A 13,485-nucleotide genomic window follows, 5' to 3' on the forward strand; every position below is an offset into this window, starting at 1 on the left:
GATAGATTCCAGTGCCACGTGGCCTAACCAGTATAAGCGGGGTTAAAAACGGATGGATGGTTAATTTAAAATTACAGCACTCCTGAATAATAAAATCTTTAAAGTTGATCTCTTTGATGATCTATTCACATTAAATAGAATCTCAAACAACTTAGTCTGAGATGCTGCTTTTTGTCTGAAGCAATAAAAATTGAAAAAGTTATAAACACCTAGTGAACACTTTAAATAAGGATACATGTTACCAATAAGTTAACCACAGTTTATTTCAAGACAAAAACAATAGGACACTCATGTCTAAAGTGATGACAAAAGCACAAGGAGGATTCACATGCCAGATGAATAAGCACTGATCAATTTTCCCTCTTCTCTCAGCTTCAAAATAGTTTGCTTTTCTCCAACATACCGCAGTTAGGTCTTCATGTTTGCTTAAAACCAAATGCAGTTTTCATAGATAAAACCCAAAGCCAAAAACAAGCACTGTCTAATGTTTAAGCAATCAATCTAAAATGCAACATCTGAAGAATTAGAAATACCCATGAGTCACATGTTCCAACACTTTAGTTCACTTGAAAAGTGGGTAGGTTTCGACAAAAGGTCCTCTGCGGTTGTTTAACACATGTTGATGTAAATTCCATGAAAACATAAAGCTGGAATTCTGACCTTTTGCCTTAAATTCATCTTTTAATCTGAAACCCATATGTCTTCAGTAAACAACAAAAATAAAGGACGTTAACTTGCCATTCCAGTACATTTGGAGGGGACTGTCTAACAGACGAGGTCAGGATGCCTTGCTGAAACATTTGTGATTAAAACATGTAAATGATAGGGACACAAGAGCAGAGCTTTAAGTGTCTACAATGTTACTTATTTTCCCCACTTACAGTTTTTCAAAACCAGAATGGTTTCTTCAAGTTTCTTCAATATCAAGACATCAAATTCTTGTGCCAATTTATGGTGTATTCAGAAAAACAACCAAACCGAAACAGGATTTGTAGTTATAAATTTATTTAGAATTTGTATTTTGAGGCAAGTCATAAGAAGGTCGTGCACTATAGACTGGGTTAAGCTATCAGAATGAGAAGTATCTGCTTTTACAACAAATCTAAACCGTAGACAGTCACGCCTACAGAGGACTTGTTGGATTTTCGAGGACACAACCTTCCATTTACTTTGGGTCAAAGTACACAATATTGTGATAAGACTGATTACATGACCACACCACCATATGGAACTGCAGTTGCAGTGCTACTTTAGCCTCAATTGGACAACACAGCTTTCAGAGTTTATGCTTGTTGTTTCCTCAATTGCAACATTACATACAGTGATCATAGTGGGATGATTGTGGAGACAGTGAGCTCTTTTCATTCTGTATGGCAGTATGTACAGTACATTATGAAAATGGAGCCTTGTTGGTCACATTTCTTCACTGTTAGCACTTTCACCCTGAGGGGCATCTGCATCACTAATAAAGTGAAAAGGAGCAACTGGTTGGACCAATGAAAGCAATAAGTGTTTGAAGTTGTAAAAATGAAGTGTGGATTCCAGAGGAGCTATGTTTGTAACTACTGAATTGAATACAGTGTTCTGCTACAGTAAAATATCCCCAACAATGGCTGCTCTGTGACAGTCGAGTCCAAACACAAATACAAAAACCCCAATACAAAACGTGACTGTCCATAATCCGTTCCAGTTCAACTCAAAATCAGCGCAGTCTGGATTTTCCCCTAATCTAATGATCTGTGTTCAACAACTGGGCCCATATCCCATTTTAGGCCATGAAGCCACACGAGCAAAATGGCCCTGTTGGGTCCTCCATTTTTGTTAAGGTTAATATATCAACGTCTTGCTTAAATATCTGGCCATGACATCATGGTAACCAGTTTGACTTTTTAAGACCGTGTCATTAGATTTCTCTGATACTTAATAACATTACTAACAACATTGTCATTATATCAAAACAGACTAAAACATTCAACAGACATAGGATTGCTCAATGAATTGGATAACTCAGCGCATCTAACATTTACACAGCCAACCATAAAAATACTGGTAGTGTTTTGTTAATGGGCACTGGTGAATGAAATAAAAAAATAATTTCACGACTTTTTTTAACATCTACCAAGAAAGCAATGACATTTTCCATCGTGACATTTACAAACTGCATATAAACTCCCTCCCGAAACAATAGCCTTCGATAATCATGACACACAATCAGTCAGTCAGTCATTCAAAAGCTTTGGTTACACCAGCAGCTTGCTCTCATATCAATCACACCAATTTATATGAAAATAGTGAACATTACATGGGCATTTTTCAAAACTGCTACAAATATCCCTGGTTGTAAAAGGCCCAAAAACAATAAAACAACAAATTCAAACGAAAACAACCGTCATGTTACTCATCACCTCGAACAAGCCAAAAGCCGCACGTCCTTGGGATAGAGCTCAAACTCTATTTCTATTGATTTGAATACATGCATTACTTTATTTATTTTTTTACCATGATAATACAAAAAATATGTATTTTGTAATGAATGGATTACATCAATTGTTAAGATTTAAAACTTATCACGGCTCAAGTTTTTTTCCCTGCTCCCTAGAAAATAATCATTAGTGCGTTTGTTTGTTTTTAATCAATAAAGTATGAGACATTAACAGCTGGACATTATTACAGTGGACCCTACTAATTGTGGGGGGATAGAGAATGGTGAACCACGCATGGCAACAATCTGGAGATAATTGGCACCTGTTATAGTTGGATTGCTGCGATTGGCTAAAAAACAGTTAAGGTTGCACCAGCCTCCTGCCTGAAGATAGCTGGGATAGACTCTAGCACTCCTGCAATCCTTGTGAGGATAAGCAGCTCAGATTATGGATGGATGTAAATATATATATTTTTTTAAACCCTTAAAAATCCCTCAATATGTGGGATAAACAGCTAATGAGCATTTTTGGGGTTGGCTCACTCGAAACCAGAAAAATAACAACAAAATGGGGAAAGAAACACATTAAAAGAAGTATAAAAAAACTAAAAGAGGAAAAAAACCTCTGAAAAAAATAACTCCACAAATAGGTGAAACCACAGGGCTCAACAGTGACTATGCTGGGGTGCACTGTATTATTTGATATGCATGTTTTGAGCGTACGTTAGCAGGTTTCCAATGTGTCTCTCGTATTACTTTCAAAACCAAAGCTACTAATTGTAGAGGTTTATCATGAGCAAATGATTGGAGAACATCAGTGGGCTATCAACAAATAACCCAAACAAAATTTTTAGAACAAGCTGTTTCCATTTAATTATGTTTACTCACATTGGCATCTACTGAAAGACTGAATTAAATTTTGCTGTTAAGGTTACAAGGATTCACCAAAATCAAAAGTATTTTACATCAGCAACAACAACATTGCAGAGGCCTATTTATAGTAATGAATGTCAGTAAAGTTAGCAGGCTCTCAGCTATTCTGGGGAGCAAGAGTACTAACCCTGCAAAGGCCTCTGTACATGCAGACGTGTAATACATGCAAGGACTACAAACAACAATGAAGACAACAGATGGTTGTGGCCATAGAAACGCTGGCTATAAAGTAATGGCAGATTGATAACATCGACTTTATTTTGTTCATTTATTTTTATCACCCTTTGTTTTCCATTTCAATTACCACAAGGTTTTTAACAACTGGTAAAATAAGCTTCATGTAGTCAGTCAAGCTCAATGTCACAGCACAACATTTTTTTTTCTGAATACAAAAAATACATAGTAGTTAGGAAGTTAAGGATGAATGCAGTTAGTATCGAAGATGAAGAAAAGAAGCAGTAATGGTAAGTGGATTATTTTGTAACTGTAACATTTCCTTATATCCAAAAACATTTTGATTTTGTTTACAGAACACTCATGATGTGGAACAGTCTTGTGATAATCCATTACATCATGTGTTCAACCAATGTAACCTCATAATCTGGGGTTCTGTAGATATATACCATGACATATTTATGTCATGAATAGATTATACCAAAAAAAAAACATATTTACTTGAATAAAGTATCACTGCTGTCGACTTGAATTGTCCTTAGTTTAAAATGTACAGCTATCAAAGAAAACAAATGACTGTTGGTGCCTTAATAAACGGATGGATGAATCACCACAGTCACATGCAACGTGGAATATGAAGTTACACGGAGTGACGTGAACCATTGCACAATACTTCCCGACAAACCGGACTCGTTACCGAGTAACTTATTACCGCTCACCAACCATTTGGTGAGCTTTAACAGTAAACGTTTCGCGCGTTAGCTCACCCAGTACAGGCACGAAGCGAAGCAGCCTTGGCAGCCAGTTGGTAGGTCAGTGAGTGAGAGGAAATCCAAAGCTAACGTTAGCATTGTAAAACTTTAACTACTCTATCGATTATGTGTCGACAAACGTGACATTACTCAGGATAAACAGAGGTATGTGCTAGGAGTAAAAGGCCCGGTACTTGAATAATGCATATGTTGGGAAGCAGAGAGGAAGTAACGTTAGCTAGCCGCCACATGCTGTCGCTTATTGTGCCATGCTTGCTGCTCTGAGCAAAGTCACTTGACCACGTTTACTTTTAGCTTGTTCCGAAACACACGCCTCGCAAACACGATCCAATCACACACGGAATTCCAACAACAACGGGAAAGCGAGAGGAGGCTGTAATACTCACAATCATGTACGACGTTTATCGGCGCGGTGTGACACAAACAGTACGCAGTTTATTCGGTTGTCTGCCTCGCACAATGTCAGAGATCAGATCAGCAGCTGCTTCCTCCATGCACGCAGCGCGCGGATCACACAGCGCACGGCAACGCTACCAAACCCCTAGCCGTCGTCATGGCAACACAGCCACTCCAGCCAATCACAGCCCCTCCCCTCCTATCTCCCCTGGCAACTGCCGCAGCCAAGGGGCTCCACGAGCGCGCACGCTATCCTATTTTGCATCGCCAAATAGGCTTTCACTTTTTTTGTCATCTCCCTCTCGCAGAGCGAAATAGATTGAAACATTTATTTGTTTTAATCGTGCACTGCTGACATTGACGTATACGCGGGAAGGACTGTTCGAGGTCGTTTAAACTGAATGTTGTTTAGACTACACACAAACACCTCGGGGCAGGGAGAGGCTGTGTCACCGCACCCATCACAGTGGACCCTCAAAAGGGCCCCACCTAAAGTAAACCGTGATACTCGCAAGCTAACCAAACCTGCGAACACACACACACACACACACACACACACACACACACCGACTTGCCGATATGCACTATGAGGACATTCAGCTCCTGACCTGCATTATGGTGTATTAGAGGGACACCCCTTTCCGTTAGTACTACAAAGACGTGGTATAGATTAAAAAAAAAAAAAAAGTTAAACACGTGGAGACACACACACACGCAGATCACGTGCTGTGTGATACCCAAGCCCAAACACATTTCAGCAACATTCCTGTCAAGGTTCATTTGTTATTTATTAAGTTGTTTAGCGAGTTGCGATTTTAAGTGTAAATTATGAAATTGGGTTGAAATCAATGATTGACTGATATTGTATTGTATGATGGGTGGGCTGGAATTTAAAAGAGAGGGTCTCGTCCAAAATTACCAGTACACAGATATTTAATGTTTGTCCCATGATGGACATGTGCTTTATTTTTATTATATATGTTTTTAGACAGAAATGAATTGCATTTCAACAAATTATAGTATATTTTTATTCTGTGCATGCAGTTCAGTTTCCTTTTCAATTTGTGGTTTCCCCTGTGAAAATTAAATATTTAATGTCATGGACCTATTTTTGGTAATGTTGTTTAATTTTTCTTCACTTTTATAAATACTAGTTATAGCACTTAGTTTTTTCATCCATCCATCCATCCATCCATCCACCGCTTTTCCGGGTCAGGTTGCTGGGGAAGTAGCTTCAGTTGGGATACCCAGACTTCCCTTTCCTCAGCCACTTCTTCCAGCTCTTCTGGAAGGATTCCGAGGGGTTCCCAAGCAAGCCGAGAGACAGTCTCTCAAGCGTGTCTTTGATTGTCCTCGGGGTCTCTTTCCGGTGGGACATGCCCGGAACGCCGCACCAGGGAGGCGTCCAGAAGGCATCCGAATCAGATACCCCAGCCACCTCATCTGGCTCCTCTCAATGCGGAGGAGTAGTGGCTCGACACTGAGCCCCTCCCGGATGACCGAGCTTCTCACCCTATCTCTAAGGGAGAGCCCGGACACCCTGCGGAGGAAACTCATTTCAGCCACTTGTATCCGGGATCTTGTTCTTTTGGTCACGACCCACAGCTCATGCCCATAGGTGAGGGTAGGAACGTAGATTGGTAAATTGAGAGCTTCGCCTTTCGACTTTGCTCCCTCTTTACCACAATGGACTGATACAAAGTCCGCATCGCTGTAGACGCTGCACTGATCTGTCTGTCCATCTCCCACTCCATTCTTCCTTCACTCGTGAACAAGACCCCAAGATACTTGAACACCTGTACTTGGGGAAGGATCTCATTCCCTGGAGAGGGCACGCCACCCTTTTCCGACTGAGGACCATAGTCTCGGATTTGGAGGTGCTGATTCTCATACGAGCCATTTCACACTCGGCTGCGAATCGCTCCATTGAGAGCTGGAAATCATGGCTTAGTTTTTTCAGTGGTTGGACATGTACTTTAAACTTGACTTTGACTTGACATTTCCCACACAAACCCAGTTTCCTCTGTTCTACAGAAAAGTGTTGGACACTTAAAATTTGCCCCATTGTAGCCCTATTATTAAGCCCCAATGTTACACATTTTAAAAGATATCTTCCCTTCTACCTAATTCTGGATAACTTGAGGTTACTCATTTAAGCCCATCATAAGGTCACCTACCAAAAGGCTTGAGATGATAATTTTTTGCCAAATGAGTGTGCTATTGTTAACTGAACCCCAAATGTAAACATCTTGACAGGTTGCACCTCTAAGACATATTTAGGGTTATGAATTATTACATTCTGCACACCTTGTGGATTCACTGTAAGTTAAATATGCAAAGACATTTATACCACAACTTATAGACTAAAAGTGCAGTGGAAGAGAGCATCTTTTTTTTTTTTTTAATCTGTACTTGGCTATCTGTAGAGTGCAGCTTTACTGGCTGAAAGCAACTTCACAGCAACCTGCAACTTTCTCATCCTGGTGATATCGTGCTCAACCTATTTCATAAGCGTACATAAGTACCTCTCTGTGGTCTGATCTAATAGGCTCCCTGTGTGCCTTTATTGTGCATAAACCCACATAGCTATCATGCAGTCATGGCGTACATGCTGTCTGTTTTACAGTGAATGCACAAATTAGCTTTGGCCTTGTTTTAACTTCGCAAACAGGTTTAGCAGCAGTTGTGGTATGCCACAGCAAATACTTGACTTGAAGTATTTGTCTTTTCCATCGGCTTCAGACCTGTCATTAAATTCATTTTTATGGTTTGTATTTGATACAGGTACTGTGTATAATGCACAGACTCAATGGGAAAAAATTAAGCTATCGTTCATGGTTGAGGCAGGCATTTTTATTGTCATGTTATATTCATTCATGTTTTCAAGGCCTGTGCTGACATCATTTTCTTGCGCAACAAAGCTATTCTTAGGGACAGCAGGCTGCGTAGACTGTCCCATTTTCCTTCCCGGTGTCACTCAGGGATGAAGTTGCAAAGCTAGCAAGGGAGAGAGAATAGAAGCATTCATCACCTGGAAAACTGTGGAGAGAGGATGCCTTAAAAAGACAAGACCATTCACCGATGTGCCTAAAATGAGGCTAATCTGATTGCTAAACAGTTTGGCAAAAACAACATAGCTTACTGACCACCATCAGAAATGTTGTGCATGGTATTGACGCATACAGTGAAGAAAATAAGTATTTGAACACCCTGCTATATTGCAAGTTATCCCACTTAGAAATCATGGAGGGGTCTGAAATTTTCATCACAGGTGCATGTCCACATTGAGAGAGATAATCTAAAAAGATAATCAATAAATCACAATTTATGATTTTTTTAATGATTTATTTGTGTGATACAGCTGCAAATAAGTATTTGAAACCTGAGAAAAATGAATGTTAATATTTGGTTCAATAGCCTTTGTTTGCAATTACAGAGGTCAAACGTTTCTTGTAGTCGTTCACCAGGTTTGCACACACTGCAGGAGGGATTTTGGCCCACTCCTCCACACAGAACTTCTCTAGATCATACAGGTTTCTGGGCTGTCGCTGAGAAACATGGAGTTTCGGCTCCCTCCAAGATTTTCTCTTGGGTTTAGGCCTGAAGATTGGCTAGGGCACGCCAGAACGTTGATATGCTTCTTACAGAGCCACTCCTTGGTTTTCCTGGCTGTGTGCATTGGGTCATTGTCATGTTGAAAGACCCAGCCACGACCAATCTTCAATGCTCTGACTGAGGGAAAGAGTTCCCCAAAATCTCGCAATACATGGCCACGGTCATCCTCTCCTTAATACAGTGCAGTCGTCCTGTCCCATGTGCAGAAAAATACCCCCAAAGCATGATGCTACCACCCCCATTCTTAACAGTAGGGATGGTGTTCTTCGGATGGAAATCATCATTCGTCTTCCTCCAAACACAGTTAGTGGAACTATGACCAAAAAGCTCCATTTTGGTCTCATCTCACCACAAAACCTTCTTCCATGATTCCTCTGTATCATCCAAATGGTCATTGGCAAACTTAAGACAGGCCTTGACATGTGCTGGTTTAAGCAGGAGAACCTTCCGTGCCATGCGTGTTTCCAAACCATGAGGTCTTAGTGTATTACCAACAGTCACCTTGGAAACGGTGGTCCCAGCTTTTTTCAGGTCATTGACCAAGCCCTGTCGTGTAGTCCTGGGCTAATTCCTCATCTTTCTAAGGATCATTTAGACCCCACAAGCTGATATCTTGCATGGGGTTCCACTCCAATTGAGATTGACCGTCATATTTAGCTTCTTCCATTTTCTAATGATTACTCCAACAGTGGACCTTTTTTCACCAAGCTGCTTGGCAATTTCTCCATAGCCTTTTTCAACCATGTGGAGTTGTACAATTTTGTCTTTGGTGTCTTTGGACAGCTCTTTGGTCTTGGCCATGTTACAAGTTTGAGTCTTACTGATTGTATGGGTGGACAGGTGTCTTTATGCAGATAAAGTCACACAGGTGTCTTTATGCAGATAAAGTCACACAGGTATATCTGATTCAGGATAGTACATCGAGTGGTGGTGGACTGTTAAAAGGACAACTAACAGGTCTTTGAGGGTTAGAAATCTAGCTGATAGACAGGTGTTCAAATACGTATTTGCAGCTCTATCACACAAATACCTCAAAAAAAAAAATCATACATTGTGATTTCTGGCTTTTTCTTTTAAGATTATCTCTCTCACAGTGGACATGCACCTACGATGAAAATTGCAGACCCCTCGATGATTTTTAAGTGGGAGAATGTACAATATAGCAGGGTGTTCAAATACTTATTTTCTTCACTGTATATCCAAAGTTGTATATCTGTGTTCAGGGTGCAACTGGGGTAAAAAAATACCGTCATGTGGAACATTTTAAACTTTTGTGTGTCTATCACTATGGTTGTAATAACACAAAGAAGAGTAAAGAGCTCTCTCAGATAAAGAGGAGTGAGGTGAAGAAGTGCAGGATTACACACCTTGAATAGAGTTCATGGATGGCAGTAAATGTGAGGGGATGAACAATGAGGAATCTATCCCATCCTGTAGTGACTGAGCATGAATGAGGGCGCGGTGTGTCTTTGCAAGCCAGCCTATGGTGGCAGAGTGGTCAGGAGCCGTGCTGCTTTAATGGTCTATAAATCTGTGTGGGCTGGCTGCTCTGATGCTGCCCCAGTGAGACCCTCTCAGGCGGAAAATGAATCAGACCATTTTTACGAAGCTCCAAGTGTTGAGGCTCTTGCCCTCCCTTACTGCCAGCGAAGCGATAAGAGGTGCTGCACACACCCGCTACTCAATTTCAGTAGGTCTGGAGCTCATAAAACTGTCTACTAGTGACAAACCTTGTTTGTATACTGCACTGTTTTCCCTGTTGTCCTCTTGCCTTTGTTGCACCCTCTGTATTTTCTGTTCCCGTTCCTTTTAGCAAACTTTGGAATGGGAATACAGTTGTTGACAATTGGCATCCAGGCACGGGGAGAGCATGCAAACTCCACACAGCCTTGACCGGGATTTGAACCCCGGTCCTCAGAACTGCGAGGTAGATGTGCTGACCAGTTGGTCACCAGGCCGCTGCAGTTGGCAAATATGAGTATTCAAAAAATTATATTTAAATAAAGGATTCAAATTTGAAAAGTGCTTGCCTTGTGCTAGGTCAAGATAATTTTACAACCCGTATTCATACATATGCAGAGGCAAACAACTGTACAACTGTACACAAACACTCATGCATAATGACACTGGGCCTCAGTCACTAATAAATGTGTAGAAATGTTTTTACTCTGCGCACAAGCCGAGTTGGTCATACAATACATTCATCCATCCATTGTCCGAGGTTCTTATCCTCACGAGGGTCACGGGAGTGCTGAAGTCTATGCCAGCTGTCATTGGGCAGGAGGCAGGGTACACCCTGAAGTGGTTGCCAGACAATTGCAGGCCATATGGAGACAACAGTCGGACTCATAATCACACCTAAGGGCAATTTAGAGTCTCCAATTAATGCATGTTTTTAGGATCTGGGAGAAAACTGGAGTGCCTGGAGAAAATCCACACAGGCACAGAGAGAAAATGCAAAGACATACAGGTGGGACAGGGTTTTGAAACCCGGTCCCCAGAACTGTGAGGCCGACGCTGTACAGCTGCGCCTCCGTGCTGCCACATACAATACAGTATATGGAAAATCACCATTAGAGTCATGACACATGAGTACCGGACAATTTTCTTCACACCACTGTGCGTATGTTAATGACTCATAATGCATTCAAAATGACAGGCTTGTGCTCAAGGCGCTCCAATCTGCATAAAGCGTGTCCCCATTTCCCTTTAAAAGGGCATCTGTGTGACCATCAAATCCAATGTGGAGAGGGTAAAAGTTGAGAGAAATAGCCACAAGTTTTTTTTAATCTTTATATTATTTTTTCAAAAGGTTTGTATCTGAAAGCTTGCCAAACTCAGAAACTGACAATGTATTATAATGCAATTAACCATATTTCAATAATTTCAAAGGCAAATTTGACGATGCTGCAAATAAAAACTGCATAGAAAAAAATAAAGAGATGATGATGACCAATGCCCTGTGATTGTTTGGCGACCAGTTCATGTTGTACCCCGCCTCTCGCCCGAAGATAGCTGAGATGGGCTCCGGCACGTCTGTGGCCAGAGTGAGGATAAGCGGAACGGAAAATGAATGAACAAACCTTCAGAAGTTGTGAAAATAGATAGATATATAGTTGGCTACAACAAAGGGGCATTTGTAGCAGATAGAATTCATGAATTAGAATTGGAAGTGACAGAAAATATACAACCATTGCTGCTCTGAATCACGTCACAAACAACCCAGCGATGCCATGTGTGGCTCTAATCTCTTCAACGGTCGTTTGTCAACTGTAAATTTCGGAAAATGTTGTTCAAGATTAATTGTGATTTAAATGGAAAATTTGTCCAAAAATTATATTTGCATTCAACTATGGCTAAAACGTTACCCACAAGAACTGTAAAGCTTCCTTGCACGCTTGCTGTCTTAAAAATTTGATCTTTGCTGTGACTCCAGCATAAATGTTGCTATACCAACCCACTAACTGTTAGGAGAGGAAACCAGGCGTGGTCAACGTGTTTCACATGCAACGCTTGGTTTGTTCTTCAGGTTTGTTTCCCTGGAGGTTCTTCCAGCTTTTGCGCGCAGTCGTCCTCAGTTGAAGAGGATGTTTGCCTACAGAAGCCTTTGTTTGACAGTCATTTCTGTTAACCCAGTTTTATGAATTGTGTCAGCAATTGCTGATTGTCTGTTATCTGTCAGCAGATAAGTGCCTCCTTTCAGGCGCAGGCAATAAAGTGCTCAATGTGGAGGGCAGAGGAATGATCTTTTCAATCGTAAAACAAATATCCCGTAATTCTGTATTGATTCGATTTATTCAAGTTACAGTGGGAACATGCTGTATTACCAAGCCCAACAGTGTTGTGTTCATTTGGAGAATTAAGCATTGCATAAGTAGGGAGAGTAAATTAAATTTAACATTAGTTTAATTAAAAACAAATTTGACAGTTAAATGACCTTTAACAGTGTAAACGCTGATTATAACTCCCTTTTAACAATTCTACTGTTGAAGTGATAGTCAGTTAGGAGGAAAGCGCTTTAAAAATACATCAATGAATAAACATCTTATTTAACATTCTTATCTAAGAAGCAAAAGACCATTTTTTTCTGCCAGCTACAAAATTATTTCACATTTAGCACATTTTGTAAGGCTATTTTTCATCTACATTTTTTAAACTAACCATAGAGTACATTAAAATACATGTAATCTGACCAATATTTTCACTGACAAAAATATAGTGACAGTAGCATCTGACACAAAGAAACTACATTCTTCTGTTTACATTTTCCTCCTCTGTACCCCACTGATTATAGGCTTAGGCAGGCAATCAATACACTGTAAGTGATTGTCCTGTTTACAAAGACAGTGATTTCTACAACTTGATTATAACAAGCAAAGACTGCCTTCTTTATTGAATCAATCACTTTATTTCCAGAAGAAACTGTCATCTTTTTTTATTCCATCACCTTGTGTGTTTCTTTTCTCTTTATTTACCACTGCTATCTTGCAGCATTTTAAGTACACGGAAACAGACGGTCTTTGTTCCAAAGGCTATCGAATACCCAAGTTAAACAATACACCACATGCAGGGGTAATTGAATAAACCCATTGATCCCTGGACAGTCTATTGCCAAACCAAATTTGGTTATACGCCCTTAATGACTGCTCCTTACACACAAATGAACACTTGCAGTCAATTAACAGTAGAGCAGGAGCAGTATGAAACAACCCCACATTTCACGTAGACCCCTCAGTTTAAAATGTACCATCAGCTACCAAAGTCGTGACGTCTGCGAGACATCTGGCTGGTAGCTTTGCTGTCACAACAATACGACAACAACAGCTTTGTTCTTTGACAACAGCATAGATTTTAACAGCTTCCAGTCAGGCCCGCCATTCTTCGTTCACTGACACACTGTATCGTCTTGGACAATTGTACTCTTATGCGCAGCAGCATAAGATGGCACTACCAGTGTTGTGCATTGCTAATGCTCCTGCATCATTGTCAGAATTCATGCATATCACGGTAAATTAAAAGTGCTCGTGGCAATTACTTAGAAATAGTGTGTCCTAACTTTTACATATGACCTCAATACTAACCTATATGGTTGACTTTGATTAGAGATGGAGTACACACTGCACAGGATCTCTGTGATTTTTGACAATATACACTATAACACACTATAGTTTA

At 40.4% G+C, this 13,485-nt stretch overlaps 1 protein-coding gene across 4 annotated transcripts in view; it reads right to left on the minus strand.

Annotated features, from left to right (window-relative positions):
• Positions 1-13,485, minus strand: part of foxn2a (forkhead box N2a) — a 40,252-nt gene that overhangs the window by 17,704 nt on the left and 9,063 nt on the right. The window contains exon 1 of one of the 4 annotated variants that reach the window (XM_061838062.1): positions 4,689-4,904. The exons of 2 other annotated variants lie outside the window; for them this stretch is intronic. The gene's annotated coding sequence lies outside the window, so the exon portion shown is untranslated. Of the gene's footprint in view, positions 1-4,296; positions 4,625-4,688; positions 4,905-13,485 lie in introns of those variants that run through there. One more of the 4 variants, XM_061838063.1, reaches the window with a different exon arrangement.

The sequence above is a fragment of the Syngnathoides biaculeatus genome, chromosome 12 (genome assembly GCF_019802595.1).
Source record: "Syngnathoides biaculeatus isolate LvHL_M chromosome 12, ASM1980259v1, whole genome shotgun sequence".
In the NCBI taxonomy this organism is placed as follows: Eukaryota; Metazoa; Chordata; class Actinopteri; order Syngnathiformes; family Syngnathidae; genus Syngnathoides; species Syngnathoides biaculeatus.